Source organism: Genypterus blacodes, unplaced genomic scaffold (assembly GCF_046128005.1).
Source record: "Genypterus blacodes isolate CSIRO-AG114 ecotype Tasmania unplaced genomic scaffold, CSIRO-AGI_Gbla_v1 ptg000083l_1, whole genome shotgun sequence".
NCBI classification, from domain to species: domain Eukaryota; kingdom Metazoa; phylum Chordata; class Actinopteri; order Ophidiiformes; family Ophidiidae; genus Genypterus; species Genypterus blacodes.
Window position 1 is genome coordinate 317,565 of NW_027466888.1, and position 21,759 is coordinate 339,323.

The window sequence follows — 21,759 nt, forward strand, 5'->3', positions numbered from 1 at the left end:
TGAAATTTTAGCTCTCTATCTCCTTCCTTGTCACAGATATGGGCTTTTCAAGTTTTCTCCAGTTTCAAGAATCGATGACCCGCGGGTCAACATTTTTAGAAAATTTTCAATATTCCCCAATTTGTCCCAAATTTACACAAATTGATGGCATTTCTGTCTGGATGCTGCGTCTGAAATTTTAGCTCTCTATCTCCTTCCTTGTCACAGATATGGGCTTTTCAAGTTTTCTCCAGTTTCAAAAATCGATGACCCGCGGGTCAACATTTTTAGAAAATTTTCAATATTCCCCAATTTGTCCCAAATTTACACACATTGATGGCATTTCTGCCTGGATGCTGCGCACTTTCATCATCATCATCATCATCATCATCATCATCGTCACACAGTGGCTCGTGTACTTCACTTCTCATGTGCATTCAATCTTCTCATATTATGCCCATGTGCAATACTCATTTTCTGAATGTATGCTTTCATATAAGATAAGATAAGATACAACTTTATTCTCCTGAGGGAACTTGCGTGTTCACAGAGTGAGTGAAACATGAGGAAGGAGGACCAGGTGAGGCCTGCTGCTCAGAGGGCCAAAATGCTAACGGCACCGGGTATTCCCAGGCGGTCTCCCATCCAAGTACTAACCTGGCCCGACGCTGCTTAGCTTCTGAGATCAGAAGACATCGGGCGTGTTCAGAGTGTTATAGCCGTAAACGAGGAGAGCAGCCACACAGAGGCTCTTTATAGGTGAGACAGACCCAGTTCAAGTCACCATGTACACATGACTACACTCAAGTTCATGTATATCACAATTTACATGATGCCTTTATCAGAAACACACATTTCTGGATAATGATGTCTTACCTAATGAAACTGATAATCATCACATAGAACATAAAGAGGGACCACTAACATCTCTGACGCTCACGTTCATCATCATCATCATCATCATCATCATCATCATCGTCACACAGTGGCTCGTGTACTTCACTTCTCATGTGCATTCAATCATCTCATATTATGCCCATGTGCCATACTCATTTTCTGAATGTATGCTTTCATATAAGATAAGATAAGATACAACTTTATTCTCCCGAGGGACATTGGGTGTTGACAGAGGGAGGGAAACATGAGGGAGGAGGACCAGGTGAGGCCTGCTGCTCAGAGGGCCAAAATGCTTACGGCACCGGGTATTCCTAGGCGGTCTCTCATCCAAGTACGAACCTGGCCCGACGCTGCTTAGCTTCCGAGATCAGACGAGATCAGGCGTGTTCAGAGTGGTATGGCCGTAAACGAGGAGAGCAGCGACACAGAGGCTCTTTATAGGTGAGACAGACCCAGTTCAAGTCACCGTGTACGCATGACTACACTCAAGTTCATGTATATCCCAATTTACATGATGCCTTCATCAGAAAAACACTAACATTTCAGATAAGATAAGATACAACTTTATTCTCCCAAGGGAAATTGCGTGTTCACAGAGGGAGTGAAACGAGGAGGACCAGGTGAGGCCTGCGGCTCAGAGGGCCAAAATGCTTACTGCACCGGGTATTCCCAGGCTGTCTCCCATCCAAGTACTAACCTGGCCCGACGCTGATTAGCTTCCGAGATCAGACGAGATCGGGCGTGTTCAGAGTGGTATGGCCGTAAACGAGGAGAGCAGCCACACAGAGGCTCTTTATAGGTGAGACAGACCCAGTTCAAGTCACCGTGTACACATGACTACACTCAAGTTCATGTATATCACAATTTACATGATGCCTTCATCAGAAACACACAATTCTGGATAATAAAGTCTTACCTAATGAAACTGATAATCATCACATAGAACATACAGAGGGACCACTTACATCTCTGACGCTCACTTTTATCCTCATCATCATCATCATCATCATCATCATCATCGTCACACAGTGGCTCGTGTACTTCACTCCTCATGTGCATTCAATCATCTCATATTATGCCCATGTGCAATACTCATTTTCTGAATGTATGCTTTCATATAAGATAAGATAAGATACAACTTTATTCTCCCGAGGGACATTGGGTGTTGACAGAGGGAGTGAAACATGAGGGAGGAGGACCAGGTGAGGCCTGCTGCTCAGAGGGCCAAAATGCTTACGGCACCGGGTATTCCCAGGCGGTCTCCCATCCAAGTACTAACCTGGCCCGACGCTGCTTAGCTTCCGAGATCAGACGAGATCGGGCGTGTTCAGAGTGGTATGGCCGTAAAATAGAAGAGCAGCCACCAGAGGCTCTTTATAGGTGAGACAGACCAAGTTCAAGTCACCGTGTACACATGACTACACTCAAGTTCATGTATATCACAATTTACATGATGCCTTCATCAGAAGAACACTAACATTTCAGATAAGATAAGATACAACTTTATTCTCCCGAGGGAAATTGCGTGTTGACAGAGGGAGTGAAACATGAGGGAGGAAGACCAGGTGAGGCCTGCTGCTCAGAGGGCCAAAATGCTTACGGCACCGGGTATTCCCAGGCGGTCTCCCATCCAAGTACTAACCTGGCCCTACACTGCTTATCTTCCGAGATCAGACGAGATCGGGCGTGTTCAGAGTGGTATGGCCGTAAACAAGAGAGCAGCCACACAGAGGCTCTTCATAGGTGAGACAGACCCAGTTCAAGTCACCGTGTACACATGACTACACTCAAGTTCATGTATATCATAATTTACATGATGCCTTCATCAGAAACATACATTTCTGGATAATGAAGTCTTGCCTAATGAAACTGATATAGAACATACAGAGGGACCACTAACATCTCTGACGCTCACTTTCATCATCATCATCATCATCGTCACACAGTGGCTTGTGTACTTCACTTCTCATGTGCATTCAATCTTCTCATATTATGCCCATGTGCAATACTCATTTTCTGAATGTATGCTTTCATATAAGATAAGATAAGATACAACTTTATTCTCCCGAGGGAACTTGGGTGTTCACAGAGTGAGTGAAACATGAGGAAGGAGGACCAGGTGACGCCTGCTGCTCAGAGGGCCAAAATGCTTACGGCACCGGGTATTCCCAGGCGGTCTCCCATCCAAGTACTAACCTGGCCCGACGCTGCTTAGCTTCTGAGATCAGAAGAGATCGGGCGTGTTTTTTTTTTTTTTTTTTTCTCTTTTATTATCAAAAAATAAATATTTTTACAAATACATTTTACACAAGTAAATACAAGTCATTTCAAATCAAATCAAATTATTTCCAACAATCCATAACACCATTCATCACATCTTTTTTTTTTTTTTTTCTTCCTTCACCCATCACCCCTCACCCTTGACCTATTGACATTTGCACCCCACCCTGATTTCCACACACAAATAGACAGTTATCTTCCAGCACCTTTTGTTTGAAATTCTTGTCCCCACCATCCCACAGCAGACTCACATTCATTTTCATAAAGTTACAGAAAAATCTCCAGATGTTCACTTTTTTGTCCTCGAAATGTGAATAGTTTCTCCGAAGTCTGATGACATGTTTGGCATAACTCAGAATGTAATTGATAAGCCATTTGTTCACCCCTGCTTTCCTTTCCTTATACCCAAATAGAAAAAACCTCTCCCATTTTTCCTTTTCCGTGATTGTGACTCTACATTTTTGGAAGCATTGGTCCAGTTTCTCAAAAAACACTTTTAACTCCTTACATTCAAAAATAAAGTGCCTAAATGTCTCCACTTCCACCTCACATATATCACAAACCTTGCTGTTGAGTCTATTTATCTGGTTTAGCACCAAATTGACAAATATTCTATTGTGTCTGAGCCTGAAATTTGTATCAAAGCACTCTGATGAAATGAACTTCACATTTAGATCTGACCAAATGTGCTCCCTCTGAAGCCCATGGAACTGCCTTAGCCATACTTCCTCAGCTGCCGCTTTCTTCTTTTCCTTTCCCAAAAACACTCTATATAGTATCTTGGAGTTAACTGATCGTATGTCATGCTCTTTCCCTCCTTGGATGAGGGAGAAACTGACCAACTCCAGAGCCTTCTCTGCCCTCCTCCCCTTCACCAGCGCCACCCAGCTCTGAGGTAACCCCTCTAAAATTCTCTGGCATAGTCTTTTGATTTCTATTGGTCTCACTTTCCCTAATCTTCCCCTGACCTCCTGGATTACTTCCTCCTGCAGAAATCCACCACCTCTTTGGATAAAGTGCTTCACCTGATTTAAACCTAGTTCCTCCAAGTACCTCCCTGAAAATACCTTCCCCTGGCACCTTATTGCCGGATTTCTGAAAACTGGTTGGTGTAACACCTGCTCCGCAGTCTCACATCTAAACTTTAAATCCCCCAGTAAAATATTCCACGCTTCAAGTATTTCCCCTGTAAATGCATTAACCTGTGCTCTTTCCCTTTGCTCCGTTTCCCTACATAGATTAAACACTCCTCTATTATCCCACCCCTGTAGGCAAGAGTCGAGGCACTTCTGCCACGCGTAAATCTTTGCGTTTCCCATAAATTTCCCTAACAGTCGAATCCGTGCACTAAGCTTTTTACTTTTCAGGTCCACCAATTTCAAACCGCCCTCCTTCTGCCCATTGATGAGCACCTTCCTGGCTATCAAATGCTGTTTTTTATTCCAGATGAAAGCACTCATCATGTCATTCAGCTTTCCTATTACCCTGTCCGGCATTTCACAGACTCTTAGCGCATACTGACACTTGGACAGGAGGAGGGCGTTAGTTACTATCACTTTACCCCTTAGATTCAATTTCCTCCCGGACCAGAAATCCAATCGCATTTTGATTTTTCCCTCTATTTCACCCCACGTTTGTTTTGTTGCTGCATCTCGATTCTTACCTACGTATACACCCAAAACCTTCACCATTTCATTTCTCTTTACAAAATTCCATTTATTTACACAATCGAAACCATCACCAAAGCCCATTAGCTCGGTTTTTTCCGCATTGATTTTGGCCCCAGATGCCCTCTCATAGCACTCTACATGCTGCAGCACCCTGTCTACACTCCTCTCATCCCTAACCGTAATACTTATGTCATCTGCGTACTGGTAGATTTTTGTGTCCGTTTTATCTTCCATTTCAATCCCCAAAATCCCTGGGTCCCTCCTAATGAGGGCAGACAAGGGTTCTGCCGCTATGGAGTATAACATAGCTGAAAGCGGGCATCCTTGCCTGATTGACCTCTCCAGAGCGAAGCTCTCAGTTAACCTCCCGTTTATTTTCACCCTACTGATGGCATTCCTATATATTAACCTAATCCATTTAGTGAAACCTTCCCCGAAACCCATCTTTCCCAGTGTTTTAAACAAAAAATCATGATCCACCCTATCAAACGCCTTCTCTAAATCAACCCCTATGTACAGCCCTCCCTTCTGATTCATTTTGTCAAAGATGTCCTGGATCGATAAGATGATGTCACTAATGTCTCTCCCTACCACACCATAACACTGACAGGGATTCACCACTGTGCCTATCACCTCCTTCAATCTGTTTGCCAGGATTTTAGCCAGTATTTTATAATCTGTATTTAGCAGACTAATTGGCCTATAATTCCCCAAATCACCTTTGTCACCCTTATTCTTATACACCACTCGGATTAGCCCCGTGAAGAAGTCCCCAGATGCTTTCCCCTCCCGCTCCATGCATTGAAAGATTCTCAGGAGAATTGGCTTTATCACCTGTTTAAAGGTGATGTAAAATTCCCCCGATAACCCATCCAGCCCTGGACTTTTGTTCTTATTCAAACCATTTATTGCTCTTTCCAATTCTTCCTCTGTTATGTTTTTATCACAGTCTGCTCTGTCCTCTTCCCCTAATTTTTTTTCTATCCCTTCAAAAACACTCTGGTCTGTAGAGTTTACCTCCATCTTTGAAAAAAGTTTTTTAAAATGTTTATGAGCCACCTCCAGCATTTCCCCTGTCTTCTCCATTGTCTTACCCTCTTCATTTTTCAGGTTTTGCAGATGAGCTTTCTTTTGCTGTCTTTTTTCAAGCCCTAAAAAGAAACTTGTATTCTTTTCCCCTTCTAAAATATCCTTCATCCTTGATCTGATAGCTGCCCCTCTGCTCCGTTTCTTCTCAAGCTCATCTAATTGTTTTCTCAGCATGAGATATTTTAGATTGTTGAAGTTTTCCTCTGCAATCGACCTTTCCAGCTCTTTATTAATCTGGTCTCTTAAACTATACTCAGTCCTTCTTTCCTTCTCCATTTTATTTTTACAATAGTTTATTGTCACTTTTTTGATGTGCAATTTCACCTCCTCCCACCACTCCCCCATATTTATACCATCCTCACCCTGCAGTTCTCTTTTTCTTTCTTTCAGTAGATTTTCAACTTTCTCCCTATATTTTCCATCCAGCAAAACACTGTTATTTAAACACCATAACCCTCCACCTTTGTGCTCTTTCTCCCCCAGCTCCACCCATAACCTTGCATGATCGCTAAACCCTGTGAACTCATACCAGCATTTTGAAATCTTTTTTTCCAGCCCAGATGCTAATAGACATAAGTCAATCCTGGACTGTTTAAGTTTCCCCAGAACCGTCTGTCGTCTGGAAAAGCCCCTTTCTCCCATATTGCGCACCCTCCACAGATCTACCAGGTTGAAATAGTCAAAAAGCTCATTTAGCGATTTCCTACTTATATCACTTTTGTATGTATTGTTGCTTGATATATCCAACCTCGTAAGTGCACAGTTAAAATCCCCCACTACACAAATGTTCCCTCCCAAATGCGGTTTTAGTTGATCAAAGAAAATTCCACGCTTGTTGTCCTCATTCGGTGCATAAATATTCAAAAGTTTGTAAAGCACATTCCTGTAAATAAATTCAATACCGATCACCCTTCCCTCATCATCCTTCACTATTTCCTTAACATTTTGGATCTTATCTCCTTTAGCAAAAATAGCGACTCCGGCTCGTCCATTTACACCGTTGTTTGCCCACACTTTTCCAGCCCATGTATCCCTCAGATAGCTTCTCCACTCCCTTGTCCACTTAGTCTCTTGTACACAGAGGATGTCAAAAGTATCCACCCTTAAAACATCTCGCATCTTGTTAATACATCTTAAGCCGTTTGTGTTTTGCGATAGTATTTTTAACATTGTAAATACATAGAGATAAATCAGGCCCATCATCTTTATGCTACAGTTCACGTCTTACTTTTTCCTCTTTTTGATCCCCTTGTCTTCAGCATCCATTGCAGTCTTCTCTTCCCCAGCTCCTGGCTGTTTCCGAGGTCCATATCAGACTCCGAGTTCCCCGACTCTTGAGACCCCGTCAAGCATATCTCTGAGTCTGATTCTGGGGGCCGCTGAAGTTGAACAATTTTCACCTTCCTCTCCTTTCTCTCCGATGTATCCACACTCTGCCCCTCTGCTGCGTCTCCATGTCCCGGCACCTCAGCTGTCGATCCTCTCACCTCCATTCCTTGCTCTCCGTCCGACTCCAGTATGTCTCTTCCTTTCTCCGCTTCCCCCTCCGCACGATCCTTCTCGGTCTCCTCCCTCTCAGAGATATTCTCTCTCGATTCTTCCTGCTCCTCACGTTGCTTTCCTCCCGTCCCTGGAGCATGATCAACGTCCTCACAAACACATCTGCTGCTCTCCTTTTTGCAGCTCTGGCATTTGTTCCCTCTGCCCATGCACTCCCTTGCATAGTGCCCCTGCTCTCCACATTTTCTACAAAGGAAATCTGGACAGTCCCTCAGGATATGACCAGTCTGTATGCACTGTCTGCACACTTTCACCTGTTTGTCGTGCAAAACTCTGAAGAACTCTGCTCCAAAAGCCGTCTCAAACTTGGTCGAATATGGAAGTGATTGGACCGTCTCCGTGAATTTAACTTTCACATATCTTGTTCCGTCAGCAATTCTAGTTCCCGGCCACATTCTCCTGATGATCGGGGATACTGCACTTACTCCCCAGCTGTTCAGCTTGCCCAGAATGACGCTGTCCGTGATATACGCCGGCAGCCCCAGAAACGAGACCACCAGCTCATCATTACATAACTCCTTGGACATGATCGCGGTCTGTCCAATTTTTATGCCGTCCAATAGTCTTTCTTTCTCCTTCGGGTGATTCATTGTGATCTCATATTTATTTCTGCCCGTGTACCGGCAGGCGATGATTTTCCCACAAGTGTCTTGTATTGCCTGGATCAGCTCCATTGCGGTCACTTTATCTTCTCCAATCAGCTCCAGGGCGAGCGTTAAATTTTGCTGAAACTCTTCAGCTTTATCCTTAATAATCCGTATCTCTTCCTCTCTGATGATTTCTCTCTCCTGCCCTCTTCCTCCTTCCGCATTTTCGGCTACGTCAGGAGCTGTCACCGCACGTGTGTCCTCATTTTCTCCCGTCATATTCTGACCGTCCACGGTCCTGTACGCCCGATCGTCTTTCACCATCGGCTCGTTTGCCTCGGCCGTCCGGTCCGGGCCCGGTGCAGCGACTCTGGCTCCCTTTCCTCTGGTTCTCACCATGCTTGGAGCACAGTATAAACTATTTTCCATCAGGAAAACACAAACCAAACAAACAAATAAATAACTTAAAGTGTCCCCCAGACAGTCAAAACTGCTGGGGGTGGCTCCAAAAACCGAGCTATCAAAGAAACGAAAAATCTGGGCTTAAAGAAACGCCACAGTTCAAACTCAAAATCAAAATTGCCGCACAGGATCAGTCAAAATACACGCACGCCTGGAGCTAACACACACCTCCTCTTACTTCCGTGTTCAGAGTGGTATGGCCGTAAACGAGGAGAGCAGCCACACAGAGGCTCTTTATAGGTGAGACAGACCCAGTTCAAGTCACCGTGTACACATGACTACACTCAAGTTCATGTATATCACAATTTACATGATGCCTTCATCAGAAGAACACTAACATTTCAGATAAGATAAGATACAACTTTATTCTCCAGATGGAAATTGCGTGTTGACAAAGGGAGTGAAACATGAGGGAGGAGGACCAGGTGAGGCCTGCTGCTCAGAGGGCCAAAATGCGTACGGCACCGGGTATTCCCAGGCGGTCTCCCATCCAAGTACTAACCTGGCCCGACGCTGATTAGCTTCCGAGATCAGACGAGATCGGGCGTGTTCAGAGTGGTATGGCCGTAAACGAGGAGAGCAGCCACACAGAGGCTCTTTATAGGTGAGACAGACCCAGTTCAAGTCACCGTGTACACATGACTACACTCAAGTTCATGTATATCACAATTTACATGATGCCTTCATCAGAAGAACACTAACATTTCAGATAAGATAAGATACAACTTTATTCTCCAGATGGAAATTGCGTGTTGACAAAGGGAGTGAAACATGAGGGAGGAGGACCAGGTGAGGCCTGCTGCTCAGAGGGCCAAAATGCGTACGGCACCGGGTATTCCCAGGCGGTCTCCCATCCAAGTACTAACCTGGCCCGACGCTGATTAGCTTCCGAGATCAGACAAGATCGGGTGTGTTCAGAGTGGTATGGCCGTAAACAAGGAGAGCAGCCACACAGAGGCTCTTTATAGGTGAGACAGACCCAGTTCAAGTCACCGTGTACACATGACTACACTCAAGTTCATGTATATCACAATTTACATGATGCCTTCATCAGAAGAACACTAACATTTCTGATAAGATAAGATACAACTTTATTCTCCCGAGGGAAATTGCGTGTTGACAGAGGGAGTGAAACGAGGAGGACCAGGTGCGGCCTGCGGCTCAGAGGGCCACAATGCTTACTGCACCGGGTATTCCCAGGCTGTCTCCCATCCAAGTACTAACCTGGCCCGACGCTGATTAGCTTCCGAGATCAGACGAGATCGGGCGTGTTCAGAGTGGTATGGCTGTAAACGAGGAGAGCAGCCACACAGAGGCTCTTTATAGGTGAGACAGACCCAGTTCAAGTCACCGTGTACACATGACTACACTCAAGTTCATGTATATCACAATTTACATGATGCCTTCATCAGAAACACACATTTCTGGATAATAAAGTCTTACCTAATGAAACTGATAATCATCACATAGAACATACAGAGGGACCACTTACATCTCTGACGCTCACTTTTATCCTCATCATCATCATCATCATCATCATCGTCACACAGTGGCTCCTGTACTTCACTCCCCATGTGCATTCAATCATCTCATATTATGCCCATGTGCAATACTCATTTTCTGAATGTATGCTTTCATATAAGATAAGATAAGATACCACTTTATTCTCCCGAGGGACATTGGTTGTTGACAGAGGGAGTGAAACATGAGGGAGGAGGACCAGGTGAGGCCTGCTGCTCAGAGGGCCAAGATGCTTACGGCACCAGGTATTCCCAGGCGGTCTCCCATCCAAGTACTAACCTGGCCCGACGCTGCTTAGCTTCCGAGATCAGACGAGATCAGGCGTGTTCAGAGTGGTATGGCCGGAAACGAGGAGAGCAGCCACACAGAGGCTCTTTATAGGTGAGACAGACCCAGTTCAAGTCACCGTGTACACATGACTACACTCAAGTTCATGTATATCACAATTTACATGATGCCTTCATCAGAAGAACACTAACATTTCTGATAAGATAAGATACAACTTTATTCTCCCGAGGGAAATTGCGTGTTGACAGAGGGAGTGAAACGAGGAGGACCAGGTGCGGCCTGCGGCTCAGAGGGCCACAATGCTTACTGCACCGGGTATTCCCAGGCTGTCTCCCATCCAAGTACTAACCTGGCCCAACGCTGATTAGCTTCCGAGATCAGACGAGATCGGGCGTGTTCAGAGTGGTATGGCTGTAAACGAGGAGAGCAGCCACACAGAGGCTCTTTATAGGTGAGACAGACCCAGTTCAAGTCACCGTGTACACATGACTACACTCAAGTTCATGTATATCACAATTTACATGATGCCTTCATCAGAAACACACATTTCTGGATAATAAAGTCTTACCTAATGAAACTGATAATCATCACATAGAACATACAGAGGGACCACTTACATCTCTGACGCTCACTTTTATCCTCATCATCATCATCATCATCATCATCGTCACACAGTGGCTCCTGTACTTCACTCCCCATGTGCATTCAATCATCTCATATTATGCCCATGTGCAATACTCATTTTCTGAATGTATGCTTTCATATAAGATAAGATAAGATACCACTTTATTCTCCCGAGGGACATTGGTTGTTGACAGAGGGAGTGAAACATGAGGGAGGAGGACCAGGTGAGGCCTGCTGCTCAGAGGGCCAAAATGCTTACTGCACCGGGTATTCCCAGGCGGTCTCCCATCCAAGTACTAACCTGGCCCGACGCTGCTTAGCTTCCGAGATCAGACGAGATCAGGCGTGTTCAGAGTGGTATGGCCGGAAACGAGGAGAGCAGCCACACAGAGGCTCTTTATAGGTGAGACAGACCCAGTTCAAGTCACCGTGTACACATGACTACACTCAAGTTCATGTATATTACAATTTACATGATGCCTTTATCAGAAACACACATTTCTGGATAATGAAGTCTTACCTAATGAAACTGATAATCATCACATAGAACATAAAGAGGGACCACTAACATCTCTGACGCTCACTTTCATCATCATCATCATCATCATCATCATCATCGTCACACAGTGGCTCGTGTACTTCACTTCTCATGTGCATTCAACCTTCTCATATTATGCCCATGTGCCATACTCATTTTCTGAATGTATGCTTTCATATAAGATAAGATAAGATACAACTTTATTCTCCCGAGGGACATTGGGTGTTGACAGAGGGAGTGAAACATGAGGGAGGAGGACCAGGTGAGGCCTGCTGCTCAGAGGGCCAAAATGCTTACGGCACCGGGTATTCCTAGGCGGTCTCTCATCCAAGTACGAACCTGGCCTGACGCTGCTTAGCTTCCGAGATCAGACGAGATCAGGCGTGTTCAGAGTGGTATGGCCGTAAACGAGGAGAGCAGCCACACAGAGGCTCTTTATAGGTGAGACAGACCCAGTTCAAGTCACCGTGTACGCATGACTACACTCAAGTTCATGTATATCACAATTTACATGATGCCTTCATCAGAAGAACACTAACATTTCAGATAAGATAAGATACAACTTTATTCTCCCGAGGGAAATTGCGTGTTGACAGAGGGAGTGAAACATGAGGGAGGAGGACCAGGTGAGGCCTGCTGCTCAGAGGGCCAAAATGCTTACTGCACCGGGTATTCCCAGGCGGTCTCCCATCCAAGTACTAACCTGGCCAGACGCTGATTAGCTTCCGAGATCAGACGAGATCGGGCGTGTTCAGAGTGGTATGGCCGTAAACGAGGAGAGCAGCCACACAGAGGCTCTTTATAGGTGAGACAGACCCAGTTCAAGTCACCGTGTACACATGACTACACTCAAGTTCATGTATATCACAATTTACATGATGCCTTCATCAGAAGAACACTAACATTTCTGATAAGATAAGATACAACTTTATTCTCCCGAGGGAAATTGCGTGTTCACAGAGGGAGTGAAACATGTGGGAGGAGGACCAGGTGAGGCCTGCTGCTCAGAGGGCCAAAATGTTTACTGCACCGGGTATTCCCAGGCGGTCTCCCATCCAAGTACTAACCTGGCCCGACGCTGCTTAGCTTCCGAGATCAGACGAGATCGGGCGTGTTCAGAGTGGTATGGCCGAAAACGAGAAGAGCAGCCACACAGAGGCTCTTTATAGGTGAGACAGACCCAGTTCAAGTCACCGTGTACACATGACTACACTCAAGTTCATGTATATCACAATTTACATGATGCCCTCATCAGAAACACACATTTCTGGATAATAAAGTCTTACCTAATGAAACTGATAATCATCACATAGAACATACAGAGGGACCACTTACATCTCTGACGCTCACTTTTATCCTCATCATCATCATCATCATCATCATCATCATCGTCACACAGTGGCTCCTGTACTTCACTCCCCATGTGCATTCAATCATCTCATATTATGCCCATGTGCAATACTCATTTTCTGAATGTATGCTTTCATATAAGATAAGAAAAGATACAACTTTATTCTCCCGAGGGACATTGGTTGTTGACAGAGGGAGTGAAACATGAGGGAGGAGGACCAGGTGAGGCCTGCTGCTCAGAGGGCCAAAATGCTTACGGCACCGGGTATTCCCAGGCGGTCTCCCATCCCAGTACTAACCTGGCCCGACGCTGCTTAGCTTCCGAGATCAGACGAGATCAGGCGTGTTCAGAGTGGTATGGCCGGAAACGAGGAGAGCAGCCACACAGAGGCTCTTTATAGGTGAGACAGACCCAGTTCAAGTCACCGTGTACGCATGACTACACTCAAGTTCATGTATATCACAATTTACATGATGCCTTCATCAGAAGAACACTAACATTTCAGATAAGATGAGATACAACTTTAGTCTCCCGAGGGAAATTGCGTGTTGACAGAGGGAGTGAAACATGAGGGAGGAGGACCAGGTGAGGCCTGCTGCTCAGAGGGCCAAAATGCTTACTGCACCGGGTATTCCCAGGCGGTCTCCCATCCAAGTACTAACCTGGCCAGACGCTGATTAGCTTCCGAGATCAGACGAGATCGGGCGTGTTCAGAGTGGTATGGCCGTAAACGAGGAGAGCAGCCACACAGAGGCTCTCTATAGGTGAGACAGACCCAGTTCAAGTCACCGTGTACACATGACTACACTCAAGTTCATGTATATCACAATTTACATGATGCCTTCATCAGAAGAACACTAACATTTCTGATAAGATAAGATACAACTTTATTCTCCCGAGGGAAATTGCGTGTTCACAGAGGGAGTGAAACATGTGGGAGGAGGAGGACCAGGTGAGGCCTGCTGCTCAGAGGGCCAAAATGTTTATTGCACCGGGTATTCCCAGGCGGTCTCCCATCCAAGTACTAACCTGGCCCGACGCTGCTTAGCTTCCGAGATCAGACGAGATCGGGCGTGTTCAGAGTGGTATGGCCGTAAACGAGGAGAGCAGCCACACAGAGGCTCTTTATAGGTGAGACAGACCCAGTTCAAGTCACCGTGTACACATGACTACACTCAAGTTCATGTATATCACAATTTACATGATGCCTTTATCAGAAACACACATTTCTGGATAATGAAGTCTTACCTAATGAAACTGATAATCATCACATAGAACATAAAGAGGGACCACTAACATCTCTGACGCTCACTTTCATCATCATCATCATCATCATCATCATCATCATCGTCACACAGTGGCTCGTGTACTTCACTTCTCATGTGCATTCAATCATCTCATATTATGCCCATGTGCCATACTCATTTTCTGAATGTATGCTTTCATATAAGATAAGATAAGATACAACTTTATTCTCCCGAGGGACATTGGGTGTTGACAGAGGGAGTGAAACATGAGGGAGGAGGACCAGGTGAGGCCTGCTGCTCAGAGGGCCAAAATGCTTACGGCACCGGGTATTCCTAGGCTGTCTCTCATCCAAGTACGAACCTGGCCCGACGCTGCTTAGCTTCCGAGATCAGACGAGATCAGGCGTGTTCAGAGTGGTATGGCCGTAAACGAGGAGAGCAGCCACACAGAGGCTCTTTATAGGTGAGACAGACCCAGTTCAAGTCACCGTGTACGCATGACTACACTCAAGTTCATGTATATCCCAATTTACATGATGCCTTCATCAGAAGAACACTAACATTTCAGATAAGATAAGATACAACTTTATTCTCCCGAGGGAAATTGCGTGTTGACAGAGGGAGTGAAACATGAGGGAGGAGGACCAGGTGAGGCCTGCTGCTCAGAGGGCCAAAATGCTTACTGCACCGGGTATTCCCAGGCGGTCTCCCATCCAAGTACTAACCTGGCCAGACGCTGATTAGCTTCCGAGATCAGACGAGATCAGGCGTGTTCAGAGTGGTATGGCCGTAAACGAGGAGAGCAGCCACACAGAGGCTCTTTATAGGTGAGACAGACCCAGTTCAAGTCACCGTGTACGCATGACTACACTCAAGTTCATGTATATCCCAATTTACATGATGCCTTCATCAGAAACACACATTTCTGGATAATAAAGTCTTACCTAATGAAACTGATAATCATCACATAGAACATACAGAGGGACCACTTACATCTCTGACGCTCACTTTTATCCTCATCATCATCATCATCATCATCATCATCATCGTCACACAGTGGCTCCTGTACTTCACTCCCCATGTGCATTCAATCATCTCATATTATGCCCATGTGCAATACTCATTTTCTGAATGTATGCTTTCATATAAGGTAAGAAAAGATACAACTTTATTCTCCCGAGGGACATTGGTTGTTGACAGAGGGAGTGAAACATGAGGGAGGAGGACCAGGTGAGGCCTGCTGCTCAGAGGGCCAAAATGCTTACGGCACCGGGTATTCCCAGGCGGTCTCCCATCCCAGTACTAACCTGGCCCGACGCTGCTTAGCTTCCGAGATCAGACGAGATCAGGCGTGTTCAGAGTGGTATGGCCGGAAACGAGGAGAGCAGCCACACAGAGGCTCTTTATAGGTGAGACAGACCCAGTTCAAGTCACCGTGTACGCATGACTACACTCAAGTTCATGTATATCACAATTTACATGATGCCTTCATCAGAAGAACACTAACATTTCAGATAAGATGAGATACAACTTTAGTCTCCCGAGGGAAATTGCGTGTTGACAGAGGGAGTGAAACATGAGGGAGGAGGACCAGGTGAGGCCTGCTGCTCAGAGGGCCAAAATGCTTACTGCACCGGGTATTCCCAGGCGGTCTCCCATCCAAGTACTAACCTGGCCAGACGCTGATTAGCTTCCGAGATCAGACGAGATCGGGCGTGTTCAGAGTGGTATGGCCGTAAACGAGGAGAGCAGCCACACAGAGGCTCTCTATAGGTGAGACAGACCCAGTTCAAGTCACCGTGTACACATGACTACACTCAAGTTCATGTATATCACAATTTACATGATGCCTTCATCAGAAGAACACTAACATTTCTGATAAGATAAGATACAACTTTATTCTCCCGAGGGAAATTGCGTGTTCACAGAGGGAGTGAAACATGTGGGAGGAGGAGGACCAGGTGAGGCCTGCTGCTCAGAGGGCCAAAATGTTTATTGCACCGGGTATTCCCAGGCGGTCTCCCATCCAAGTACTAACCTGGCCCGACGCTGCTTAGCTTCCGAGATCAGACGAGATCGGGCGTGTTCAGAGTGGTATGGCCGTAAACGAGGAGAGCAGCCACACAGAGGCTCTTTATAGGTGAGACAGACCCAGTTCAAGTCACCGTGTACACATGACTACACTCAAGTTCATGTATATCACAATTTACATGATGCCTTTATCAGAAACACACATTTCTGGATAATGAAGTCTTACCTAATGAAACTGATAATCATCACATAGAACATAAAGAGGGACCACTAACATCTCTGACGCTCACTTTCATCATCATCATCATCATCATCATCATCATCATCGTCACACAGTGGCTCGTGTACTTCACTTCTCATGTGCATTCAATCATCTCATATTATGCCCATGTGCCATACTCATTTTCTGAATGTATGCTTTCATATAAGATAAGATAAGATACAACTTTATTCTCCCGAGGGACATTGGGTGTTGACAGAGGGAGTGAAACATGAGGGAGGAGGACCAGGTGAGGCCTGCTGCTCAGAGGGCCAAAATGCTTACGGCACCGGGTATTCCTAGGCTGTCTCTCATCCAAGTACGAACCTGGCCCGACGCTGCTTAGCTTCCGAGATCAGACGAGATCTGGCGTGTTCAGAGTGGTATGGCCGTAAACGAGGAGAGCAGCCACACAGAGGCTCTTTATAGGTGAGACAGACCCAGTTCAAGTCACCGTGTACGCATGACTACACTCAAGTTCATGTATATCACAATTTACATGATGCCTTCATCAGAAAAACACTAACATTTCAGATAAGATAAGATACAACTTTATTCTCCCGAGGGAAATTGCGTGTTCACTGAGGGAGTGAAACGAGGAGGACCAGGTGAGGCCTGCGGCTCAGAGGGCCAAAATGCTTACTGCACCGGGTATTCCCAGGCGGTCTCCCATCCAAGTACTAACCTGGCCCGACGCTGATTAGCTTCCGAGATCAGACGAGATCGGGCGTGTTCAGAGTGGTATGGCCGTAAACTAGGAGAGCAGCCACACAGAGGCTCTTTATAGGTGAGACAGACCCAGTTCAAGTCACCGTGTACACATGACTACACTCAAGTTCATGTATATCACAATTTACATGATGCCTTCATCAGAAACACACATTTCTGGATAATAAAGTCTTACCTAATGAAACTGATAATCATCACATAGAACATACAGAGGGACCACTTACATCTCTGACGCTCACTTTTCTCCTCATCATCATCATCATCATCATCATCATCATCGTCACACAGTGGCTCCTGTACTTCACTCCCCATGTGCATTCAATCATCTCATATTATGCCCATGTGCAATACTCATTTTCTGAATGTATGCTTTCATATAAGATAAGATAAGATACCACTTTATTCTCCCGAGGGACATTGGTTGTTGACAGAGGGAGTCATGAGAGAGGAGGACCAGGTGAGGCCTGCTGCTCAGAGGGCCAAAATGCTTACGGCACCGGGTATTCCCAGGCGGTCTCCCAGCCAAGTACTAACCTGGCCCGACGCTGCTTAGCTTCCGAGATCAGACGAGATCAGGCGTGTTCAGAGTGGTATGGCCGGAAACGAGGAGAGCAGCCACACAGAGGCTCTTTATAGGTGAGACAGACCCAGTTCAAGTCACCGTGTACGCATGACTACACTCATTTCATGTATATCACAATTTACATGATGCCTTCATCAGAAGAACACTAACATTTCAGATAAGATAAGATACAACTTTATTCTCCCGAGGGAAATTGCGTGTTGACAGAGGGAGTGAAACATGAGGGAGGAGGACCAGGTGAGGCCTGCTGCTCAGAGGGCCAAAATGCTTACTGCACCGGGTATTCCCAGGCGGTCTCCCATCCAAGTACTAACCTGGCTAGACGCTGATTAGCTTCCGAGATCAGACGAGATCGGGCGTGTATAGAGTGGTATGGCCGTAAACGAGGAGAGCAGCCACACAGAGGCTCTTTATAGGTGAGACAGACCCAGTTCAAGTCACCGTGTACACATGACTACACTCAAGTTCATGTATATCACAATTTACATGATGCCTTCATCAGAAGAACACTAACATTTTTCTGATAAGATAAGATACAACTTTATTCTCCCGAGGGAAATTGCGTGTTGACAGAGGGAGTGAAACATGAGGGAGGAGGACCAGGTGAGGCCTGCTGCTCAGAGGGCCAAAATGCTTACTGCACCGGGTATTCCCAGGCGGTCTCCCATCCAAGTACTAACCCGGCCCGACGCTGCTTAGCTTCCGAGATCAGACGAGATCGGGCGTGTTCAGAGTGGTATGGCCGTAAACGAGAAGAGCAGCCACAGAGAGGCTCTTTATAGGTGAGACAGACCCAGTTCAAGTCACCGTGTACACATGACTACACTCAAGTTCATGTATATCACAATTTACATGATGCCTTCATCAGAAACACACATTTCTGGATAATGAAGTCTTACCTAATGAAACTGATAATCATCACATAGAACATACAGGGGGACCACTTACATCTCTGACGCTCACTTTCATCCTCATCATCATCATCATCATCATCATCGTCACACAGTGGCTCCTGTACTTCACTCCTCATGTGCATTCAATCATCTCATATTATGCCCATGTGCAATACTCATTTTCTGAATGTATGCTTTCATATAAGATAAGATAAGATACAACTTTATTCTCCCGAGAGAAATTGCGTGTTGACAGAGGGAGTGAAACATGAGGGAGGAGGACCAGGTGAGGCCTGCTGCTCAGAGGGCCAAAATGCTTACGGCACCGGGTATTCCCAGGCGGTCTCCCATCCAAGTACTAACCTGGCCCGACGCTGATTAGCTTCCGAGATCAGACGAGACTGGGCGTGTTCAGAGTGGTATGGCCGTAAACGAGGAGAGCAGCCAGACAGAGGCTCTTTATAGGTGAGAATGACCCAGTTCAAGTCACCGTGTACACATGACTACACTCAAGTTCATGTATATCACAATTTACATGATGCCTTCATCAGAAACACACATTTCTGGATAATGAAATCTTACCTAATGAAACTGATAATCATCACATAGAACATAAAGAGGGACCACTAACATCTCTGACGCTCACTTTCATCATCATCATCATCATCATCATCATCATCATCATCATCATCTTCGTCACACAGTGGCTCGTGTACTTCACTTCTCATGTGCATTCAACCTTCTCATATTATGACCATGTGCAATACTCATTTTCTGAATGTATGCTTTCATATAAGATAAGATAAGATACAACTTTATTCTCCCGAGGGAACTTGCGTGTTCACTGAGTGAGTGAAACATGAGGAAGGAGGACCAGGTGAGGCCTGCTGCTCAGAGGGCCAAAATGCTAACGGCACCGGGTATTCCCAGGCGGTCTCCCATCCAAGTACTAACCTGGCCCGACGCTGCTTAGCTTCTGAGATCAGAAGAGATCGGGCGTGTTCAGAGTGGTATGGCCATAAACGAGGAGAGCAGCCACACAGAGGCTCTTTATAGGTGAGACAGACCCAGTTCAAGTCACCGTGTACACATGACTACACTCAAGTTCATGTATATCACAATTTACATGATGCCTTCATCAGAAGAACACTAACATTTCAGATAAGATAAGATACAACTTTATTCTCCAGATGGAAATTGCGTGTTGACAGAGGGAGTGAAACATGAGGGAGGAGGACCAGGTGAGGCCTGCTGCTCAGAGGGCCAAAATGCTTACGGCACCGGGTATTCCCAGGTGGTCTCCCAACCAAGTACTAACCTGGCCCGACGCTGATTAGCTTCCGAGATCAGACGAGATCGGGCGTGTTCAGAGTGGTATGGCCGTAAACGAGGAGAGCAGCCACCAAGAGGCTCTTTATAGGTGAGACAGACCCAGTTCAAGTCACCGTGTACACATGACTACACTCAAGTTCATGTATATCACAATTTACATGATGCCTTCATCAGAAACACACATTTCTGGATAATGAAGTCTTACCTAATGAAACTGATAATCATCACATAGAACATACAGAGGGACCACTTACATCTCTGACGCTCACTTTCATCCTCATCATCATCATTGTCACACAGTGGCTCGTGTTCTTCACTTCTCATGTGCATTCAATCTTCTCATATTATGACCATGTGCAATACTCATTTTCTGAATGTATGCTTTCATATAAGATAAGATAAGATACAACTTTATTCTCCCGTGGGAAATTGCGTGTTTACAGAGGGAGTTAAACATGAGGAAGGAGGACCAGGTGAGGCCTGCTGCTCAGAGGGCCAAAATGCTAACGGCACCGGGTATTCCCAGGCGGTCTCCCATCCAAGTACTAACCTGGCCGGACGCTGCTTAGCTTCTGAGATCAGAAGAGATCGGGTGTGTTCAGAGTGGTATGGCCGTAAAAACGAGGAGAGGAGCCACACAGAGGCGCTTTATAGGTGAGACAGACCCAGTTCAAGTCACCGTGTACACATGACTACACTCAAGTTCATGTATATCACAATTTACATGATGCCTTTGTGACATACCCCCCATTTAGTCTTTTCTTTGGTCCCTTTTCCATTAAGTTGTGGCCTTTTATTTTCTTTTGTTACGATGTTGTTGCATGTTTTGGCCAGAAGTGGCGCTGTAGTACTGGGATATAATGCAGTTGCATAACGGTGAGAGAGAGAAGAAGTAGCCACTGAGAACGGAAGGCGGGAGATGTAAATGGTGAAGTGAGCTGTATTGTGGAAACTTTGGATTAAACGAAAAACTTTTCCCAGCACGCCGTTGAGAGTATTACTTTCTTCAAGTGTGCAACAAAATTGGCGCCCGAACAGGGACTCAACGTGATACAAAAAAGAAGTCTGAAGAAAAAAAAAAAGAACGAACGTTGGAACACGCAAAATGGAGCTGGAGCAGTTACAGGATCAGCTAACGGAGCTACTGTGTCGGCTAAACGTGGAACAGCTAAAAGAAGTGTGTATCCGAGCTAAAGTTTCATCAGACAAGGAGAAGAAACACACGTTGATCCGAGCAATTAATGAGTCAGTAGAGAATGCTTTTGAAGAGGAGGAACAAGATGTAGCAGAGACATTTGGGCAAGAGTTGTTAGCTACAGCTAAGCGATTGAGAGAAAACGCGCCCAAACCAGAGAGGTATGATAAAAATGAAGAGGAGCTACAAAAGCTACAAAAACAGTATGCTGAAATGCAGTTGACATTCCAGACGTCGACCAAAATGCTCGAGGAGGAAATGAGTCGGCTTCGGGAAAAAATGAACAGGACGGCTAGCCCGCCAGAGCTCCCATTCTCCAGAGCCCCTGAAGTGGTTATCAGACGCGAGTTTCGGATTAATGGCCAGATAGGTGAATTGGGGCAGAAAGACAAGTTATCATACACTAACCTCATGTACCAAATAGACTCTGAAAAACGTAAAGGCCACAGTGATGTAGAAATTGTTGAAGCCGTAGTAAAAGCTGCTACACCAGGGCTCAGTTTACGTGATATGCTGGAAGACAAAAATAATTTGACACTCGTGCAGTTGAAGACGATTCTTAAAGCCCATTTCAAAGAAAACAACACTACAGATATGTTCCACAGACTCATTAACATAACTCAAGATGCAAAAGAATCCCCTCA

At 45.6% G+C, this 21,759-nt stretch overlaps 21 non-coding genes and 10 pseudogenes across 21 annotated transcripts; all 31 read right to left on the bottom strand.

Moving 5' to 3' along the window:
- Positions 1 to 587: 587 nt before the first annotated feature.
- LOC143007244 (5S ribosomal RNA) lies at positions 588 to 706 on the bottom strand (annotated as a pseudogene).
- Positions 707 to 1,166: 460 nt separating this feature from the next.
- Positions 1,167 to 1,285, bottom strand: LOC143007186 (5S ribosomal RNA). The gene has a single exon (XR_012964405.1). It is a non-coding gene; the product is annotated as a 5S ribosomal RNA (ribosomal RNA).
- A 239-nt stretch (positions 1,286 to 1,524) lies between these two features.
- On the bottom strand, positions 1,525 to 1,643 carry LOC143007205 (5S ribosomal RNA; annotated as a pseudogene).
- Positions 1,644 to 2,106: 463 nt separating this feature from the next.
- On the bottom strand, positions 2,107 to 2,225 carry LOC143007197 (5S ribosomal RNA). Its single transcript, XR_012964413.1, has one exon. It is a non-coding gene; the product is annotated as a 5S ribosomal RNA (ribosomal RNA).
- Positions 2,226 to 2,469: 244 nt separating this feature from the next.
- Positions 2,470 to 2,588, bottom strand: LOC143007132 (5S ribosomal RNA). The gene has a single exon (XR_012964353.1). It is a non-coding gene; the product is annotated as a 5S ribosomal RNA (ribosomal RNA).
- A 6,389-nt stretch (positions 2,589 to 8,977) lies between these two features.
- Positions 8,978 to 9,096, bottom strand: LOC143007280 (5S ribosomal RNA). Its single transcript, XR_012964443.1, has one exon. It is a non-coding gene; the product is annotated as a 5S ribosomal RNA (ribosomal RNA).
- A 245-nt stretch (positions 9,097 to 9,341) lies between these two features.
- On the bottom strand, positions 9,342 to 9,460 carry LOC143007137 (5S ribosomal RNA). Its single transcript, XR_012964358.1, has one exon. It is a non-coding gene; the product is annotated as a 5S ribosomal RNA (ribosomal RNA).
- Positions 9,461 to 9,699: 239 nt separating this feature from the next.
- LOC143007211 (5S ribosomal RNA) lies at positions 9,700 to 9,818 on the bottom strand (annotated as a pseudogene).
- A 457-nt stretch (positions 9,819 to 10,275) lies between these two features.
- On the bottom strand, positions 10,276 to 10,394 carry LOC143007281 (5S ribosomal RNA). Its single transcript, XR_012964444.1, has one exon. It is a non-coding gene; the product is annotated as a 5S ribosomal RNA (ribosomal RNA).
- A 239-nt stretch (positions 10,395 to 10,633) lies between these two features.
- LOC143007198 (5S ribosomal RNA) lies at positions 10,634 to 10,752 on the bottom strand (annotated as a pseudogene).
- A 457-nt stretch (positions 10,753 to 11,209) lies between these two features.
- On the bottom strand, positions 11,210 to 11,328 carry LOC143007183 (5S ribosomal RNA). The gene has a single exon (XR_012964402.1). It is a non-coding gene; the product is annotated as a 5S ribosomal RNA (ribosomal RNA).
- A 457-nt stretch (positions 11,329 to 11,785) lies between these two features.
- On the bottom strand, positions 11,786 to 11,904 carry LOC143007224 (5S ribosomal RNA; annotated as a pseudogene).
- Positions 11,905 to 12,149: 245 nt separating this feature from the next.
- LOC143007189 (5S ribosomal RNA) lies at positions 12,150 to 12,268 on the bottom strand. Its single transcript, XR_012964407.1, has one exon. It is a non-coding gene; the product is annotated as a 5S ribosomal RNA (ribosomal RNA).
- Positions 12,269 to 12,513: 245 nt separating this feature from the next.
- Positions 12,514 to 12,632, bottom strand: LOC143007284 (5S ribosomal RNA). Its single transcript, XR_012964447.1, has one exon. It is a non-coding gene; the product is annotated as a 5S ribosomal RNA (ribosomal RNA).
- A 463-nt stretch (positions 12,633 to 13,095) lies between these two features.
- Positions 13,096 to 13,214, bottom strand: LOC143007286 (5S ribosomal RNA). The gene has a single exon (XR_012964449.1). It is a non-coding gene; the product is annotated as a 5S ribosomal RNA (ribosomal RNA).
- Positions 13,215 to 13,459: 245 nt separating this feature from the next.
- On the bottom strand, positions 13,460 to 13,578 carry LOC143007190 (5S ribosomal RNA). Its single transcript, XR_012964408.1, has one exon. It is a non-coding gene; the product is annotated as a 5S ribosomal RNA (ribosomal RNA).
- A 248-nt stretch (positions 13,579 to 13,826) lies between these two features.
- LOC143007292 (5S ribosomal RNA) lies at positions 13,827 to 13,945 on the bottom strand. Its single transcript, XR_012964455.1, has one exon. It is a non-coding gene; the product is annotated as a 5S ribosomal RNA (ribosomal RNA).
- Positions 13,946 to 14,405: 460 nt separating this feature from the next.
- Positions 14,406 to 14,524, bottom strand: LOC143007235 (5S ribosomal RNA; annotated as a pseudogene).
- A 245-nt stretch (positions 14,525 to 14,769) lies between these two features.
- LOC143007215 (5S ribosomal RNA) lies at positions 14,770 to 14,888 on the bottom strand (annotated as a pseudogene).
- A 463-nt stretch (positions 14,889 to 15,351) lies between these two features.
- On the bottom strand, positions 15,352 to 15,470 carry LOC143007287 (5S ribosomal RNA). The gene has a single exon (XR_012964450.1). It is a non-coding gene; the product is annotated as a 5S ribosomal RNA (ribosomal RNA).
- A 245-nt stretch (positions 15,471 to 15,715) lies between these two features.
- Positions 15,716 to 15,834, bottom strand: LOC143007191 (5S ribosomal RNA). Its single transcript, XR_012964409.1, has one exon. It is a non-coding gene; the product is annotated as a 5S ribosomal RNA (ribosomal RNA).
- A 248-nt stretch (positions 15,835 to 16,082) lies between these two features.
- LOC143007293 (5S ribosomal RNA) lies at positions 16,083 to 16,201 on the bottom strand. The gene has a single exon (XR_012964456.1). It is a non-coding gene; the product is annotated as a 5S ribosomal RNA (ribosomal RNA).
- A 460-nt stretch (positions 16,202 to 16,661) lies between these two features.
- LOC143007239 (5S ribosomal RNA) lies at positions 16,662 to 16,780 on the bottom strand (annotated as a pseudogene).
- Positions 16,781 to 17,019: 239 nt separating this feature from the next.
- Positions 17,020 to 17,138, bottom strand: LOC143007133 (5S ribosomal RNA). The gene has a single exon (XR_012964354.1). It is a non-coding gene; the product is annotated as a 5S ribosomal RNA (ribosomal RNA).
- Positions 17,139 to 17,597: 459 nt separating this feature from the next.
- On the bottom strand, positions 17,598 to 17,716 carry LOC143007155 (5S ribosomal RNA). Its single transcript, XR_012964375.1, has one exon. It is a non-coding gene; the product is annotated as a 5S ribosomal RNA (ribosomal RNA).
- A 244-nt stretch (positions 17,717 to 17,960) lies between these two features.
- On the bottom strand, positions 17,961 to 18,079 carry LOC143007241 (5S ribosomal RNA; annotated as a pseudogene).
- A 247-nt stretch (positions 18,080 to 18,326) lies between these two features.
- On the bottom strand, positions 18,327 to 18,445 carry LOC143007275 (5S ribosomal RNA). The gene has a single exon (XR_012964439.1). It is a non-coding gene; the product is annotated as a 5S ribosomal RNA (ribosomal RNA).
- A 457-nt stretch (positions 18,446 to 18,902) lies between these two features.
- LOC143007174 (5S ribosomal RNA) lies at positions 18,903 to 19,021 on the bottom strand. Its single transcript, XR_012964393.1, has one exon. It is a non-coding gene; the product is annotated as a 5S ribosomal RNA (ribosomal RNA).
- A 472-nt stretch (positions 19,022 to 19,493) lies between these two features.
- LOC143007167 (5S ribosomal RNA) lies at positions 19,494 to 19,612 on the bottom strand. The gene has a single exon (XR_012964387.1). It is a non-coding gene; the product is annotated as a 5S ribosomal RNA (ribosomal RNA).
- A 245-nt stretch (positions 19,613 to 19,857) lies between these two features.
- Positions 19,858 to 19,976, bottom strand: LOC143007269 (5S ribosomal RNA). Its single transcript, XR_012964433.1, has one exon. It is a non-coding gene; the product is annotated as a 5S ribosomal RNA (ribosomal RNA).
- Positions 19,977 to 20,421: 445 nt separating this feature from the next.
- On the bottom strand, positions 20,422 to 20,540 carry LOC143007217 (5S ribosomal RNA; annotated as a pseudogene).
- Between the last annotated feature and the right edge of the window lie 1,219 nt (positions 20,541 to 21,759).